Raw genomic sequence first — 18,835 nt, 5'->3', positions numbered from 1 at the left:
GCTTAAGATGGTAGGATTAGAAGGGATGAATTTCCTTCATAGCTAACCCTTTTCTCGTGTCCTTCAAATGAAAAACCATTCCACAGTTCCACTTTCATTATGCAATTTGAGGGTTCTCTATTTTAATCCAATCATGTGTACCATCATTCACCATTATTTCCTTTGTTGGAACAACTCGATAATTTGAAGACTTGAAGGTTGGAGAAGGATATACTACCACAATGACGCTTTATGTCAAAGAAACAAAATTATGCATATATTTTTGTTCACATATCTTTATTTTCTTAACACAAAATATAATTTAGCGGTGCATCCATGTCAGCGAAGTTGTTCATTCAAAACCAACCTTAATTATTTATTTTTAAAACACGCAAAGCTCCGAGTCCCCCACCGGCAGGAGGCCGTGCCCCTCTAAAAATTGATACAACCATATGAATGCACCATTCTTTTTCTTAAAAATAATGTCAACCAAATCTAAGAGGAAGGGATGGATGGACAGAGACAGCTTTTCACGGACATAAATCAATGGCCTACAGCAGGCACCCACCCTACCGGAAGGCACTGATAATATTCTCGAAGTCCCCGTCGCATGCGGAGATTTCGTAACGTGTCCTTCTCTGCACGTGCAACCCTTGTTAGAAACCATGACTTGCCGTCGAATAAGCCAGCCCGCCAGCCAAACCTTTTATTATTAAGGGAATCATTGCTGATTCCTCTTCAGATTCGTCGCCCAACTTTTCTCTCCGATTCAAATATACAATACAATTAACGGTTTGATTCATGCAGTATTACCGTTACTAACTAGTTAGCGATTATTATAAAAATTCATTGCCAGTTAGTGGCGTATTAAGTAGCTATGTACCTAGTTGAGATTTGGGTGCTCTTATAGTTTAATCTTAACTAGGGGAGAAAATCTAAACTTGACGAATGCAAAAGCGGAGTATATTGCTCTGATCAACTTAGTTAAATGCTACGAAATCTATAAAGTTCTACATTAGATTACAAACATATGCTGTTTTAATAAATAAGTATAAATAAACCACTTGTAAACAACGCATTCTTGTTTTTGCTACTGTTTCTATGTTCCTTCTTTTTCTTACTGCTTCTGCTTTCTGTCTTTCTTTCCACTCCGATCAGTCTCTCTCAGGAGCTACTTTCTGCGTTTCTGAGAATCACTTGGCGGACAAGCAAAAGCAGCTGCAACAAGCTAGAAGAATTAATCTGAATAATTGATGGGGAGGAATATTTATGTTAGTTGTGAAGGGGAAGGGAATTGTGGATATGAGAATGGGGTGATGATGACGAGAGACCCCAAACCAAGGTTGAGGTGGACGCCGGATCTTCACGACAGATTTGTCGATGCTGTAACTAAACTCGGTGGCCCTGACAGTAAGTGTCTTCTTATTTTTCTTAAGGATGAATTTCTGTCTTTCAACGACTTGTTTCTTTTACTTCTTGTTACTCCAATGAACTCTTTGGGATTTTTGAGCCTGGTATTTGATTGAATTTTGGGTAGGAACCATTTGAATGAATAGGGCATGTTATAATGTTTAGACGATATACACATTTGAATTTTGAGCAATACTTTATCCGGCGTACTTTTAATCTCAATTCACAATATGAGAATATAACATGTTAGACTGTTTGACAAGATAAAATACGAGTAGCATCATAAATCGTGCATAATGTTTATGATCATGGTGAACTTTGAATGTGTATTAGATTTTGTCACTACTTTGTTCTTGATCAGTTTAATCCATTCAAATTTTAAAACACACTAGCCACTAATATTGTTACACGATAAATTCTAACAAGGTTGACATTTTCTGAATCGAATACCGAAACTGAATCGGAAATGATCAAAACGAAACCGAAAGTATTGAAGTGGAAATTACCAAACTAAAAATTACTGAACTTTTCGGTCTAATTTTGGTAAGCAAAACTTAGAAAGGGGGAAAACTGGTAACTAGCTACGGTGCCCTTCGGGACCCGAAGAGGCTATAGAGAATTTCACTAGTTACTTTCTATTTCAAGTTTGAACGTGAAATTAAACTTCTTTATTATGTCATTTAAATTTTGAAGTTACATAAAATTTGGTACTCGAATTCAAACACTCGAACTCACATAAAAATCACGTCAAAATTTGGCACTCAAAGTCAGTTAAATATGGGATTCAATTGGGAGAGCCCAAAAAATCCAGCCTAATAAACAAAGCCCTATCCAATTTTTCGGTTTACCAAACCGAAACCAGCCTTACTTCTAATTCTCTAATTAATCCAGTTAGTTTAATCTGTTTTCAGAAGCAACTCCAAAGTCAATCTTGAGGGTCATGGGATTGAAGGGATTAACTTTGTACCATCTGAAAAGCCATTTGCAGGTATTTTCTTTCCTTATTCTTTCTTTATTTTATTTTGTTCACTTTAACACTTAGCTTCATTCACTCTCATATTACTAAAGTCATCAATTCACAGAAGTATAGGCTTGGACAGCATGCTCAGAAACACAACTCCGTCGAAGAACAAAGCCGAGAGAATAACGGTGAGCGGAATACGAACTACTGGAAACAAATTAGATTCCTTGCTCAACTGACTTGAAAACTTCATAATCTACTAATGCCTTTGTATTTTAAAATTCTAGGGGATTCATATGTACGTTTCAGTAATCTTCATTCCGCAAGTTCTACCATCAAATCATCAGGAGTTGGGAATACCGAACAAGGGTACATGAAACCAGCACTTATCAGTTCCGCTTTGATTACAGCTTGGTTTACCAGTACTTAACTGCTATTAAAATTGATTCCCGTTTATGCATTTCGTCTAGCCCTCCTCTAGTGGTGCTCTAAATACTGTTGTTGCCATCCATGTCTTTTGTATCACTCCGACAATTTACTTGCTTTTTTCTTTGTTCTTTTACAGTTTATTTGTTTACAGTTCAACCATTCACAATGCTTAAGCTAGTTATTGATCACATATTTTCTGTTTCGATTATTTCACCATTAGGCCTATTTTTATTTTTGCACCTCTCTCACAAAATGACATTGTTTTAAGATTATTCTTCTTACTCTCCATACGAGCACCTGGATACTAATTAACAGTAATATACTGAAAACAGAACCATTCCATTGCTTTGCCATCGTTTACCTAAACTCGAACTTAGTGGCCATATAATATTCTAACTTTCACTTGTGAGGATGTGAAAGGCAAAGTCCTACATGGCATGTTTAATAAACCTTGCAATGACTTCTAAGGAGGGTAACTTCTCATTTCTAATTGGTTTGGGGATAGAACCTCAACATTCATACGGCCCATCTTCTAACCATTGTCGCTACTTTTTAAAATAGGTTCAAAAGTAGTTGCAATTGAGAATTGAAGCTCAAGGGAAGTACTTGCAAACCATATTGGAGAAGGCGCAAAAGGGCCTCACCCACGACTTAAAAGGGCCCGATAATATAGAAGCAACAAGAGTTCAATTAACGGATTTCAATTTGGCTTTATCGAACTTTACGGAGAATATGAGCGAACAAGTCCGAGGAGGAAACACAACAGGGATGATGAATGATGCTTATAAGGACGGTGGATCAACTTTTCAGATTTATGAACAGGGAATAAGAGAAGAGAATAAAGATACAAAGCTTAAGGTTGAGGGGGGTTCCATACATTTTGACTTAAATAGTGAAGGAAGCTATGATTATGTTGGTTCAAATGGAGGTGAATTCGAACCAAGATGCATTCGTTTACAAGATACTACAACACTTTGATGACAAAGATTTAACATTCTGTAGATGCTTATATTAATTTTTTTTGTTCACTATTCTATCTGAAAGAAGGAAGTTGCTAAATGCTAATATATTATACATGTTAGCAAAATGAGAAAAAGATTTGGCTTTTATTTGTATACTTGATTTAACTTTTGTTTTCTTGATAGAATGCATCGTTTGCTATTAAGAGTTTTATTTATTTACACCCCATCTATTATCTAAGTTCACTCATATCTCTATCTATACTCACCTCAACAAATCCAAGTTTGGTACAGTTGACGGTTCACTTACATCTCTATCTATATTACATCTATATTTCATATTTCATGATGTTTTTGGCTTTCTCTTTGTGTTTTCAAGTTAAGAATAAATCAAGGGGAATGGGTATAAGCCAATGGAGTAAATGAGTCTGCGAAATGGAAACCTAACCTAGTTGATTCGAGATTCCATAGTCCAGGTTCAATAGGCAAACTGGTTTGGCTAGGTTCAAAGAAGAAACACACTTATATACCCATTCCTATGATGGAAGAAGTGTGTTGGCTGCTGATGTTTGAAGCATACATTAGTCTAATGATATTGATACTTGTAAATCAAGTGGGATAGAATCAGCCTATTCTTATCAATATCACCTATATGAGAGTAAATGTGGGGTATCATTTATGAGAGTTGCATGACTACATTCTCTAAAACTCTCATGAATCCAGTATTTGGTTAGGACCAAAATGAACATAAACGTATGAATTTGCAATGTGTTTGTGTGACATATGTGTTACTTATTGTCTTGGTTTAATACGGAGATGGACAGTTCCAGATTTCATATTCAATGCGTCATCTAGTAAATCCGATAAGTATACACTAATGTAGGTTTAAGTCCAAAAGACACCTCTCATGATATATGTCACATCTATTGTTTACTCTTGTACCTCAGCTTGTCTAAGGACCTAATATTCGGCTCAAAATGTAGGGTGTTGAATGAGTTTTGTGCCTCAAAGCGTCCCACATCGGAGAACACTACTCCTCCAATGGGGTTCATATTACGATTTATCTTTATATTAAGGGCATGTTTACCAAAGGGAAATGAATTGGTGGGAATTGGAATTGCACATATCCCCAACCATTCCAGTGTTTACTAAACCATTAGGAATCAAAATGATTGTAGGACCCGTATCAAATCAGGAATTCAACTCCTAAAATGGCCGAAGTCCGATTCTTGAGTGGGACGAGGTATTTGGATTCTTGGAAATGGTTTTCATCATGAATCCAAATTTTATACCGATAATACCCGCAATTTCCAAAGATGAGAACATTGTCAGTGTTTGTAGCCCTTGCGATGGTGATGGTTGGCCATAGGTGCTGCCTTTAAGCCCTTGCTTGACAAGGCTCGCATTCCCGATGAAGAGCAAAGAACAGGGACGATGGTGGTCTTGCGATCAGGGGTAGGTCGACAACAAAGAAAGATGGGGAAGAGACGGGGATGAGAGAGAGATGCTTGGGAAATTTTAGAAAAAGGTGGGTCAGCAGAGAAAGATAGGGAGGATAGGGGAAGGGAGAGGTGCCTGGGAAATTTTAGAAATGCATGGGTGGGCAAGGCAGTAGAGAGATTAGGGAGAGAGAGGACAAGAAGTGAATTTTCTTTTGTTTGGGGTTTGTTTTATGTTGGTAACTGGTAAGGAGCAATGAAAGATAAAAGTTATTAGAAAATAAAAAAATAGTTATTCTCTCTACTAAAAAAATGAAAGAATATAAATTTTACTAAAAATAAATTAGTTACAATAGGGGTATTTCAGTAATCACATTAATTTTCATTCCGATTCATGTGAATTAGTAAACAGTTTATATAAATCAATATCATTCATACTCCGATTCCAGCCAATTTTAGTAAACATCTTTAATAGGAATTTGATTTTGATTTCATCTCATTCCAATTCCTCTTCAATCCAATTCATTCTTAATTCAATTCTTCTCAATCTGATTACGGATTAGTAAACGAGCCCTAAGAAGGATTGGGTCATTTGGAATGAGGATAGAAGGCTTAGGCCTTGTGTTGTGTGGATCAGACTTTTGAATTGTACCCTATATAATTAATATTAATTAATTCAGACAAGAGCCTTGGGCATTGAGGCATTTGAAGTTAAAATTAATTAATTTTAATTTAGAATTAAGTTTTTAATTAATATTAAATACGTTTTGATTAAGAGACACAATGTTTTTATATACATCCAAAAGGTATTTGAAAAGGTATGAAATACCTATATAACTAAAGTCTCATTTCCAACAGAAGTTATCTTCTTTTCTTTCTTTCCTATACAAAACTTTCAAAGAATAAACACACAAAGCAATTCGCTAGAATTCTACAATCTGGTGTGGATTGTAGAATTAGACAGTTGTATCCTAGTCATGCATACGTCATTGAACCACAAGCACAAAAATTGGACGAAAATACGGTTCAAAGGACATAGCTTTGCTAGCCTCTATCTTAATTTTGGGACAGATTGGGATTGATGGTTTGGGGGTTCTAGAGCAGATGGAGGGACATCCATGTTGCTTGCAGAGAGAGAGAGAGAAAGAGAGAGAGAGAGAGAGAGAGAGAGAGAGAGATTTGGTGCGGATCTTCGATTTGGGAGTGGGAGTGGGGTAGGGAAATTACCATTTTCCTTGCTTGATTATGCATGCAACGAGCACGAGTTGTGGCCATTTCTGTAATTTGCGTTTAGGAGGGGTTGTTCCGTCGGTCTTAATCAGAGTAGGTTAAGGGCAGTTGGTAGAGTGACAAAGGGTAGAGGAGAAAATTTTGGGGGATTTCTGTCTAGGGATGGGTTTAGGGAAAAGTATGGGGGTAGGCTGATTTCCAGGGATTTCTTTTCACCCCTTCACACCCCAAATTCAAAATCTCTCTAAATCCTTTTCACCCAGCTGATTGATTATTCCATCCAACTCTCTTCTTTACTGCAAAAAGTTGCTCATATACTTGTTGGGCAGTGCAACCTTTAACGGGAAGAGATACATCCATTCTTTTCCCTGCTACAGGTATGGACCTCTGTTAAATTTGATTTTCCTAACCATTTTCTTTTATGTAAGGTCAAAATTATTTATGAGTCATATTTATCATCCTCATGCATAGAAAAATGTTGTAATTATTTCTCTTTCTATCTCAAATTAGTAGATTTGAAGTTGGTACATGGATATATACAACATAGAAAATAAACATTTACTCTTAACAAAATCACATAGAATTCACATGCCTTGGTATGGTTCAAAATGATATCATGTGAAGAAGTTTCATCACTGCTTTGATATCATGACTTTCTCTATGCATAGCAGTATGAATTCATTGGTCGTTAGCGAAGCTGCACGGTGTGGGATGCAGATAAATGAACATCAAATGATTACACCTCGCAGTCTGAGATATTTCATCAGGTATGGAGGATGATGTTTTTCTATTTCTTACAACTTTTTCTGTGTGCTTCTATACCAATAGGATGATTGTTTCTTCATCTATGGGTGATCCAACATGTACCATATTATTTAAGGATTCCATAAGGGAAACTCTATTGCATATATGTTCATGATTCAAATTTCATATCATATGACAAACATTTAAGCAGTAGAAGTGTTCGAGCAGGAAATCTGGTTGGTGGGCGTTCTTGGCTCGAGCACACAGCTCCCAGAGGAGTTGTACTGCAAGAGGAGAACAAAGTTAGTTATGAGAGGTGCCTTTGTGGGGCCTTAAGTGTAGGCCTTGAGGCTCACAATCAAAACCAACTAGGTGCTTAGGCGTGCCATTGCTATCTCAGTATGGTAGATGTAGAAAAAGTATGTTTTAAGCCGATTACTTGTGGCCTAAGTTATTTCTGACTTCTTGTTTATCAAAGGATTGTTGTAGATGAGTTAAGTATACATTAAGTTCTTTTCTATGCCTTGAGATCAATGACTTTTAGTTATCTTGTATGGTCGAGGGGTAAAGATCCAGATCTGATCAAGTCATCATTTTAATACATTCCAATCTTGATAAAACCACTAAATGAACCAGATCTAAGAACTGATGGGGGTTTGAGTCATCAAAGGACTGGAAATAACTTGAATATAAATTGGGGAATGCATTATAACAACAAATCTATTAATTGAAAGATAAAAAAAAAGAAAGTAGGGTAAGATTTCACCTTGTCGGGTAAGGTTAAACGTCTTGCGGTCTCTTTTCTTTGCAGTTTACAAAGGATTGGGTACTAAAGGGGACGACTAGAAAAGAATTCATACATGGGAGATTGATACTACAACATTTACGAAAAAGGTAACATAGCTTTTACATAGACAAAAGATGTATTTCTAAGGAAATCTACGACAAAAAGGGTGCTGAGTCTGGACAAAGTACAACTTTCTGGGTATTTGCTTGGCTGAGAGTCAATTTGTATGTTTGTTTGTTTGTTTGATTGGTTGAGTGTCTTTGTCTCTGGGCCTTCTTCCTTCTTTTATAGACGAATTAGCCCGACTGCTTGTAACTTTGTTCTTGCCCGAAAGCAATTGAAGGGTAGTGACTCATCAATATTTTACTTGTACTGCCATTGAAAAGTACTTTTGGGCTGAGAGTAGGTTGATTTTCATCAGTTGTCACTTCTCTTGTAGGCACTTAGCCTTTGCATTAATGGGGGAGCGCCAATTGGTCTTGAGATGAACGAATTGGGTCATGCTGGGCTTCAGGTGAAACTCTTCTTATTGAACTCTTTTGGGCTTTTCTCTCTTCTAAGCCCAAAGTTAGCCTGCAAACTGAGGCGCTAATAATGATTGAATAGCCATTTTTCATTAGCCACCGCTGCACGCTTGCTTCTTGGAATTTGCACCGTTTCAAAAGCAACTGTTTAACTGACTGAAACCTTTGCGCTTACCCATGAATTCCAACCATCACTCACTCTATCGCTATAAAACCCCCTTCTCTGGCTAAATAATTCAATCAATTCAACCCTTTTAACTCTCAAAGTTCCCAAAAAATCTCTTTAGAGTCCTTAGTCGCTATTCCGATCCTTCTCAAAATGCCCAAGAAAACTTATAGCTACATGAATCACGTTTTACTTCTTGGTTGGTGAAGAGATTTCCACCATGCATCGTTTTCTTAATAGCCTTCATCGCCCTTGGGCAATCCTCTATATTGAGCTTTTCCCAAAAGAAAGAAAAATGCATCCCTTGCGACCTGCATGGATATCTCAGGCCTTAGTAGCCGCAAAAAGCGACATGCTTAAGGCTAATCCAAGCTTCTGCATTCTTGGTCATTTCATCATCATAGGTGTATGCTTTAGGATCAATATTAAAGTTTATGGGAGGAGCATCGTCAGCTCGAGCCCTCTTTTTCTTGAGCGTCAAAGTATCCATTAGCTTATCATTGATTCGAATGACTAGTTCAATCATGAGATCGATAATGGGCCTCAGCCTCGGTATCTGCCCCCAATGTTTCCATTATACAGAGAGGCTTTTAGTGCACCCAAATGGCCTCATGGGTCTTTTAAGCATGGATGCAGAGGGATTATAGTGCTTTAGAGGAGCTGAGTAGAATATTTATTTTTACGTTGGCACACCATCTTAAGATAGTTGCTTCAGAGGAGTTGAGTAGAATTTCCATGTAACTTCATCATTTAATGAAATGAAAATGTCTTCTTTTCTTTACTTTAGCTTGTACTCAACTGTGATGAGAATATTAATTGTCTTTAGATCTCTCAAATCATTTAAACCTCTTCGACGTAACAATCCCTAACATCCCATAAGGTTGGATAATAATTCTTTAGAAATTTAGCATTAACTGGATGTTTATGTAAGTTTCCTTCTAAATCGGCCAAATAATAACCCCCCCTTATCCAATGCTTGATGAATAATGAAAGGACCTTCCCAAGTCGGACTCCATTTCCCGAAGCCTCTTACTTGGGCTCCCAAGGGCAAGACCACCTTCCATACTAAGCCTCATTCCTCAAAAGTCTTCAATTTTACCCTTTTGTTATATGCTCGGGCAACAACTCTCTTTCCTTCTTGAATTTTATTTAGAGCTTCGATTCGGGCTAAATCAAGGTCCTCAATTCCTTGACACATAGCCTAAATATACTCTTCACTGTGTAGCCCATATTAATTTTGAATTCTGACCAAACTTACATTGATTTCCATGGGAATCATAGCATCTTGCCCGAAAGTCAGAGCGTAAGGTGTAGTCCTAGTTCTTGCCATCTTGGAAGTTCTATAGGCCCACAATGTATCTCCCAACTTCTCGTGCCACTTCTCTGGACTACTGCCGCCATTCTTTTGATAATATTAACCAAGATCTTATTACTGGCTTCTGCTTGACCATTTGACTGGGGGTAGTAAGGATTAGATCGAATCATCTTTATCTTGAACTTACTTGCGAACTCTTCTACATCTTTTGAAATAAAAGATGGCCCATGGTCTGTGACAATTGTCTCAGGCACTCCAAATCTGTGTAAGATATTGGTTTCAATGAACTTTTTAATAGTAGCTGAGGTTATAGTTTTTACTGTTGAAGCTTCTACCCATTTGGTGAAGTAATTCTTTGCCACAATTATGAATGTGTGTCCCTTGCTAGAAGTTGGATGAACTTGCCCGATGAAGTCCATTGCCTATCATCTGAAAGGCCAAGGTTTGACTATGGGGTTCAAGGGCACTGAGGGTACATGTTGGAGTGGTCCATGTCTCTGGCATTCTTCACATCCTCGGGCATAAGCTTTGCAATCTTTCTCCATCTCGGGCCAGAAATAGCCATATCTTCTTAGTAGCCATCTCATCTTGGTTCCAGCTTGGTGTGCTCCACAGATCCCCTCATGCACTTTAGCCATGACTCTCATAGACTCCTCTTGGCCTAAACATTTCAGCAACAACCCATGTAGAGTATTTCTTAGTAGATTCTTTTACCACAACACATATTTAGTGGCTTGTTGTTTGTTTTTCTTACTTGTGGGAAAATAGGGATCTTCCAAGTATTGAATAATGAGTGACCTCCAATCCTCTATCTTAGGCTCTTCAGTCATTATATCCAAGCCGAATCCTCTATCAAAGATAAAAGGGAGATTTCTTTTTTGCACTCCTACTTCTATCTTGAACCCCCTTTCTTAGATCTGCACTCCAGCAGCCAACTGAGCCATTTCATTGGCTATTTTATTTAATTCCCTGGGGATATGGCTGACTGAAATTTCATCACCCCAATATCTCAATAATTATGTGGTCGCCAAGTAATAACCAGCCATAGTAATGTGTCTGCATTTGTATTCTCTATTTAGCTGGTTGATTACCAATTCTGAGTCACCAAATACTTCAACCTCGGTTGCCCCCAACTTCATCAGAATTTCTAAGCCAATTATCAGTGCTTCATATTCTACCCTATTGTTGGTAATCTCTTGATAATCCAAGAGGAATGAATAACAATGGTGGAAGCCTTGGGGATTAATGATGACAATCCCAGCTCCTGCAGTATTCTGAGTGTAAGATCCATCAAAACATAGTCTCTAAGGAGTGACCTAGAGGCTAGTTATTCTTTTTAGTTCTTGCTGGACCCATTCTTTCTTGCCCGAATAGGCTCTGTTTGGCGGGATCCATACACTTGCTACTTCTAAAGTCCATCAAATGGTAACCATTTCCTCTTGAGACTCTTGGTGCCCGGCTAAGAAGTCTACAATTGCCTACCCCTTGACTGCCCTTTGAGGCATATACTGAAAACTGAATTCGGACAGTGCCAGAATCCACTTCCCAATTCTTCTTGTCAACATTGGTTTTGATAACATATATTTGATCACGTCGGTCTTGGTAATGATATGGATGTGGCAAGGCAACATGTAATGCCTTAACTTGCAACCAATAAAGTACAAAACCAAACATAGTTTCTCCACTGAGGTATATCTTGTCTTTACCTCAGTAAGGATTCTACTAAGGTAGTATATGGCTTGTTCCTTTCTTTCTTCATTGTTTTGGGCCAATAGGCTCCCAAATGACCTTTCCGAGGCAGAGATATAACGTTTCAACGACTTCCCCCTCTGAGGTGGCATGAGCACTGGTGGAGAGGCTAAGTAAGCTTTTATGCTGTCGAAAGCCTCTAGGTGTAGCAAGCCCCATTCAAACTCTTCTTTGTCCTTTAGCCTTAGTAGAGAAGTTAGCGGCTGAATCTTGCCCGCTAAATTGGCAACGAATCTCCTTAAGAAGTTGATTTTTCCCAGTAGCTTTTGTAGTTGCACTTTATTGGTGGGAGGAGGTGTTTCCATGATTGCCCGAACTTTGTTCTTGTCGACCTCCATTCCTCTTTGGTGAACAAGGAATCCTAAAAAGTTGCCCGATCTTACCCCAAAAGCACACTTCTTTGGATTCATTTTTAGCTTGTGGATCCTCATTCTTGTTAAGGCTTGTCTGAGGTCTATTAAATGTTGCTCTTTAGTTTTGGACTTCACCACGATGTCATCAATATATACTTCCATGCTATGGCTGATTAGGTCAGGAAAAATGGCGTTCATTGCTTTTTGATAAGTTGCACTAGCATTTTTAAGTCTAAATGGCATTACCGAATATTCATATGCCCCGACATGACCTGGACACCTAAAAGCTGTTTTATGTATATCCTCTTTAGCCATTTTTATTTGATTGTATCCCGTATTCCCATCCATGAAAGATAGAACTTTGTGCTTAGCGACTGCGTCTATGGATAGATCGGCCATGGGCATGGGGTATTCATCTTTAGGCGTGGCTCCATTAATGTTTCTATAGTCAACACAACATTTAACTGCCTTAGTTAAAGCTTTCAAAATAGGTACAATGTTGGCTAATCACTTAACATATTTGGCAGGCCTAATAAATCTGGCATTTACCAGCTTTTCGATCTCTTCCTTGACCTTTTCTTCAATTTCTTTGGACATCCTCCATGGTGCTTGTCTGACAGGTTTAAACCCCTCCTCAATAGGCATTCTATGTTCTACCAAGGTTGGATATAAACCTGGCATCTCGGTGTAATGCCAAGCGAAACAATCTTTGAATTCTTGCAGAAGGTTGACCATCCTTGCTCGATCCTCGGTTTCCAACAAACTACTGATCTGTATTGATCTTGGATCCTCCTTAGTTCTCAACTCAATGGTCTCCAAGGGGTCTTGTACTTTTGTAGCTGGTTTGTCTGGTTCCGCACACAAAAACTTAACCAGTTTTGGATTCTCGGGAAAATCCTTTGGTCCATTTAATTCATATATACATTCAACCATTTGGATGGCTGTTTCTAACTCTTCCCCAAAAGACTATACTTCTCTGTTTTGGCTACTTGAAGCCTCTTCGCTCCGCTGTTCTTCTTCTATGGCTAAGTTCTCCCTTTCTTGTCTTTTCTCTCTCTTATACACCAACAGTCTTTTTATTAAGGACCTGACTGCAACCACTTGGTCCTTCCTTTTTGGTTCTGACATTAATGGTGTTGAGGGTTTGAGATGATATAAGGTCAATCCCATTCTTCCCTCGTAAGGGATAACCCTTGTTCTAGAAACTTTTGGGCTGCCAACTTAGTTGGGCATCCATTCTTATCAGCTCCTGAACACTGAAGAATCCTAATACAGGGGTCATAGAAGTTGGATTCTACGATGTTGACTATGAGTAACAATGGCCGTGACTCGACCTCCACCATTTCCCAAAACCCAGGTCCTGTTTCTCTTTCTTCATGGTAGACAACCACTTTTTAATGTAAAGTAGATGGCACAGAGAGACTCTGGTGAATCCAATCTATGCCCAGTAAAACTTCATAAGTGGAAGTATTGTCTACAACAAAAAAGGCCAGCATGATTTATTTTGAACCCAAATCGACCTCTAATGGTAATATTCCATGAGTTCGGGTGATGGCTTATGAGAAACTAGAAATTGTAAGATCTGTAGGAATAAGATCTTCCTCACTTCTACACATTCTCTTCATCTGTTTGTAGGGAAACACATTGACCGCGACCCTTCAATCGATCAAGCCCCTTTTGAAATGTACCCTTTCTAGGTGAGCAGTTACATATATGGGTTTGAGATGATTGGCTATGGTCAAACTCGGGCAAATAAAAACTGTTTTATTCGAGTATATTCTTTCAGGCTTCCTTCTTAGTTGCATGGGCACACCTATCTGATGGTACTCTCCTTGTCCATCTTTTTCGACACTAACATGCGCCATTATTAGTTCTGCTGCCAGATAATCATCTTCCATCGTGGGAGGTTGATCATGCTCGGTGTGAAACATGGCTGATAAAACATATGTCATGTTTACGTGGAAGTTGCTGGGTCCAGGTAGATCTTTCCCCTTGCCCTCAATGTTGTTCATAAATTCCTCCAACCAAGCCTGTACCTCATCCGGCAACATTAGCTCAGGTAATCCTTCTTCCTGGGTTATGCCAAAGTTTGACAGTTGTTTTGGAACTTCGCAGATAGTATTTATTAACAACGGTGCGGGCAACCCTCTTTCGAGTAAAATAGTTCCAAAGCAGATCGGTTATGGGCTCCATCTTAGAGTAGGCATCATCATCATATCCTCTTGAGCTTTCCTCAAGATTTTGTATTTCCCGGGATGGGGATTTGGCGGCACATGGTCCCTTTTCCCTTCTTCAGCTCCTTCTTACTCATCCAATGAGGTTGATTTCTTTCTTCATGAGGAACATTTTCGAGCTTTACATTCTTTGAGGTTTTCGAAGTAGTGGGAACCTTCAGCGAGTTCATGTGGGCCTTATGCTGCCTTTGGACCCTCCTAATCATGAAGGCTCCCATATCTTTAATAGGCCTCCTATCTTTTCTGATTATGTACCACCTTCGTCCAACTCGGGCAAGATTCTTCTTTGTGACCGGGTTTAAGGTCATTCCTTTCATTCTGACATCTCCACTAACATAAGTGGGTTGGGATGGCCTCGCATCCACCCATCTTGGTATTTTGGCCTTCTTATCCTCCACTTCTTCTGAATCTTCATAGCTCCTGAAGGTTTTTAAGCTGAGAGTCTCCTCCTAACCTTTGGAAGACATTCTTTTTGTTTCCTCCTTTTAATCAGTTCCTGATTAATGACAACTCCAGCTGTTGGTACCTCTAGTTCGCATTCACCTTGACACTTGCTGCATAACACCACTTTTTTGATAGCTTGATAGCTTATTCAGTTGGTATATCAACTGGTTTCCTTTTCACCATAACCTCCCACGTGGCTTTTCCTTTTCCTTTCTCCACCCATGTTAGATTGATCATGCTTATTAGGGCTTGTAGAAAAGAATCAGCATCAGTCATTGCATCAGCTTGTGATTTTCCCAATATCTGTTTTATTTCTAGCCCACATTGCCACCTGCTATCTAATGAAAATAACAAGAGATTGGGCAACTCTGATCTCCTGACTTTCTTCAACACTAGCTGATCTACTTCAGATCCTTCCTCATTTTTTCTTTATTCTTCTTTTCCTTAAGTAAAGGAAATAAAGAAATAACTGACTCTTCCATAGGGCTGGATTCTTCCCTCACCTCCTTAACACAGTCATTCTCTGGAGTAGAGTACTCTAGATCCTGCCTTCTTTGCCGATGTCCTGTTAAGGAAAATATTTTGCTTACTTCCTCTCTTGTTTGTAGAGAGTTTCTTTCCATGCTTTTTATGACAGCCATCATGGTGGCCTGGAGGTCTTCATTTATGACCTTCCCTTCTGATTTCTCAGAAGGAGTCGGGCTTTCCGCCAAGGCGGATTCTTGCAAGTCTTTGGGGGAGATTTGCCATGCAAGATCTTGGTGTGTACCGGGGTGGTTTTTGTTTTGATTCCCACCTGAAGGTTTGTTCATTCCTTTATCTCCTTGGCATACAAGATTTGTGATCCCATCGGGCGTGCCAAAACTATCTTCGGGTAGGAAATCTGGTTGGTGGGCATTCTTGGCTCGAGCACACAGCTTCCCGAGGAGTTGGCACTTTTGTTGATTGTTGGGCTCCTGCTTGTCGCAATACTGCAAGAGGAGAACAAAGTTAGTTCTAAGAGGTGCCTTTATGTGGCCTTAAGTGTAGGCCTTGAGGCTCACAATCAAAACCAACTAGGTGTTTAGGCGTGCCACTGCCATCTTAGTATGGCAGATGTAGAACAAGTATGTTTTAAGTCGTTTACTTGCACCCCAAGTTATTTCTGACTTCTTGTTTATCAAAGGATTGTTGTAAATGGGTTAAGTCTACATTAAGTTCTTTTCTATGCCTTGTGATCAAGGACTTTTAGTTATCTTGTATGGTCGAGGGGTAAAGATCCAGATCTGATCAAGTCATCAGTTTAATACATTCCAATCTTGATAAAACCACTAAATGAACCAAATCTGAGAACTGATGGGGGTTTGAGTCATCAAAGGACTGGAAATAACTTGAATATAAACCGGGGAATGCATTATAACGACAGATCTATTAACTGAAAGATAAAAACAAAGAGAGTTGGGCAAGATTTCACCTTGTCGGGCAAGGTTAAACGTCTTGCGGTCTCTTCTCTTTGCAGTTTACAAAGGATTGGGTACTAAAGGGGATGACTAGAAAAGAGTTCATACACGGGAGATCGATACTACATCATTTAGGAAAAAGATAGTAGAGCTTTTACATAGACAAAAGATGTCATTCTAAGGAAATCTACGGCTAAAAGGGTGCACAGTCTGGACAAAGCACGGCTTTCTGGGTATTTGCTTGGCTAAGAGTCAAGTTGTATGTTTGTTTGTTTGATTGGTTGAGTGTCTTTGTCTCTAGGCCCTCTTCCTCCTTTTATAGACGAATTAGCCCGACTGCCTGTAGCTTTGTTGTTGCCCGAAAGCAATTGAAGGGTAGTGACTCATCAATATTTTACTTGTACTGCCACTGAAAAGTACTTTTGGGTTGAGAGTAGGTTGATTTTCATCAGTTGTCACTTCTCTTGTAAGCACCTAGCCTTTGCATTAATGGGGGAGAGCCAATTGGTCTTGAGATGGACGGTCTGGGCTTGGTGCTGGGCTTCGGCCGAAACTCTTCTTATTGAACTCTTTTGGGCTTTTCTCTTCTCTAAGCCCAAAGTTAAATATTAACCCAAACAAGTAGTACTTATTATGCTTGGTGTCCAGGTTTAGACTTCCCCTTTTCTTTTATTTTGCTCTTCCTTTCTTTCATTCCCTTTGCTTCGGAGGGGAGCAAACTAACCTTTTGTTTTTGGTTTTGTGGGTAAATAGATTTGAGGGTTGGAAAATGAATCTATTAGCATTTCCCAAAAAAAAAAAACAACCGTTTCCAATGAGCCTACAATTGCTTTTATTTTGTAATTTTTTGGGGTTTTGTTCGTGTGCTCGGATGCTGTGTGTGACTGTCTAATTTCAGTCTTTTTTGCCTTCAGGAAACTTTGGTGTACGAATTTTGGGGCTTAAATCCACCAACCAGATAATCATATTGCAGAGCTAACTGTAAGAGAAACATTGGATTTTGCAGTTAGATGGCAAGATGCAAGGAAAGCCTATGCAGGTGCGTTCTTGTTAATTGCAATTTCGTTACATTGAATATGCAGATATTCTTAATTCTAGCAATTGATTTCATACTCAATCGAGCACTGGTGATATCATTCCCTGTTTTTGTCAATTGTTTTATGCTGTAGCATACATGAATGATTTGGTATGGTTAGAGAGGGAAAGGAACACAAGGCCGGATCCAGATAATGTTTTGAGGCATTTCAATTGATTCCACATGTGCTGAAAATGCAGTAGATGTAGAAATCTCAAGTTGCTTAGGTGATGAGAGAGTTGTTTCCCAATTTGATGTGGTTCTTCCACTTTGACTTAGAAATAAATTATTCTAGGAATCGAAACCAGTTGCCACCAAAATCTATTTAAGTCTACCATAAGTCTACCACAAGAGCAAGGACCTTTCAGCAGTCTTAGTTTAGTGTGCTTGAACTTCCAGGGATGCTGAGTTGTACGTGGGAGTATGTCTTCCCATTTAATGAGGCAATCTCGTATCTCTTGAGAAAAAGTCCATGTATTGCGTCCAAGATTTTTGGGATTATTTTTGGCTCCACAAATCCCCCACACTTGCTAGGTTGCGCGCTAAAAATGGTGTAGGTGTAGAAATCTCAAGCTGCTGAGGTGAGGAGAGAGTTGTTTCCCAATTTGATGTGGTTCTTCCACTTTGACTCGGAAATAAATTATTCTAGGAAACGAAACCAGTTGCCAGCAAAACCTATTTAAGTCTACCATAAATAGTGGGTTATTACAAATTATAGATGCAATCACAAAAATTAAATTTTTAATTAGTCATCTTTAATAACAATAGACTATTCTGTATTAATTAAAGACAGAGAACTACTGGGAATTGTATTATTTTGTTGAAAGAAAAAACAAAGAAATATTAGTTAAACATTAAGAACAATGGTGACACTCCCATAATCCAAATATATATATAAATATATATAACACCTTATTTATGAAACCATTAGTGTGAACACATAATGTGAATAGAGAAAGATGGTGTGGGCTTATCCGTCTTATTCGAAATGAATAAATAGAAATGCAATTTTAATAGCAGTTAAGTACTGGTAAACCAAGCTGCAATGAAAGCGGAGCTGATAAGTATTGGTTTCACATACCCTTGTCGTGGAAAGATTTTCACAATCAACAAGTGACTGATTGAGGCTTAAATGTGTTCTCGTGTACTAATTGAGCGGTTCAATGTATCTTCGTGTACATACGGCACGGTCAATGCATGACTTCCACGTCTACAAAAAATAAAAAAGGTTTTGTTTGGGTTAATATTTAAACCTTGGGCTTTCAGGAGGGAAAACCCAAGAGAGTTCGATAAAGAAGGTTTTGCCCGAAGCCCAGAATCAAGCCCAGTTCATCCATTTCAAGATATTATGGCAGCTCCCCATTAATGCAAAGGCCAGTTGCTTACAAGAAGTGACAATCGATGGAAGATCACCAACTCTCGGCCTAAAAGTATTTTTTGGATGGCAAACACGTAAAAAGGCTGGTGACTCACTACCCTTCAGTTGCTTTTGGGCAAGAACAGAAACGACACAGCTGGGTTAATTCGTCTATAAAAGGAGGAAGAGGGCCAATAGACAAGGACACTCAAATCAACAAACAAACAAACATACAAGTTGA

General features: G+C 38.8%; 1 protein-coding gene and 1 pseudogene across 7 annotated transcripts in view; both read left to right on the top strand.

The window, feature by feature from the left end:
• Positions 1-1,109: 1,109 nt before the first annotated feature.
• Positions 1,110-2,987, top strand: LOC126626834 (protein PHOSPHATE STARVATION RESPONSE 3-like; annotated as a pseudogene).
• Positions 2,988-6,323: 3,336 nt separating this feature from the next.
• Positions 6,324-18,835, top strand: part of LOC126627445 (uncharacterized) — a 97,672-nt gene continuing 85,160 nt past the window's right edge. For all 7 annotated transcript variants that reach the window (XM_050297000.1, XM_050296999.1, XM_050296997.1 and 4 more), the window contains exon 1: positions 6,324-6,359. The gene's annotated coding sequence lies outside the window, so the exon portion shown is untranslated. The remainder of the gene's footprint in view (positions 6,360-18,835) is intronic.

Source organism: Malus sylvestris, chromosome 6 (genome assembly GCF_916048215.2).
Source record: "Malus sylvestris chromosome 6, drMalSylv7.2, whole genome shotgun sequence".
NCBI classification, from domain to species: domain Eukaryota; kingdom Viridiplantae; phylum Streptophyta; class Magnoliopsida; order Rosales; family Rosaceae; genus Malus; species Malus sylvestris.
Note: the sequence above shows the minus strand (reverse complement) of the source record. Positions and strands in the feature narration are given on the sequence as shown.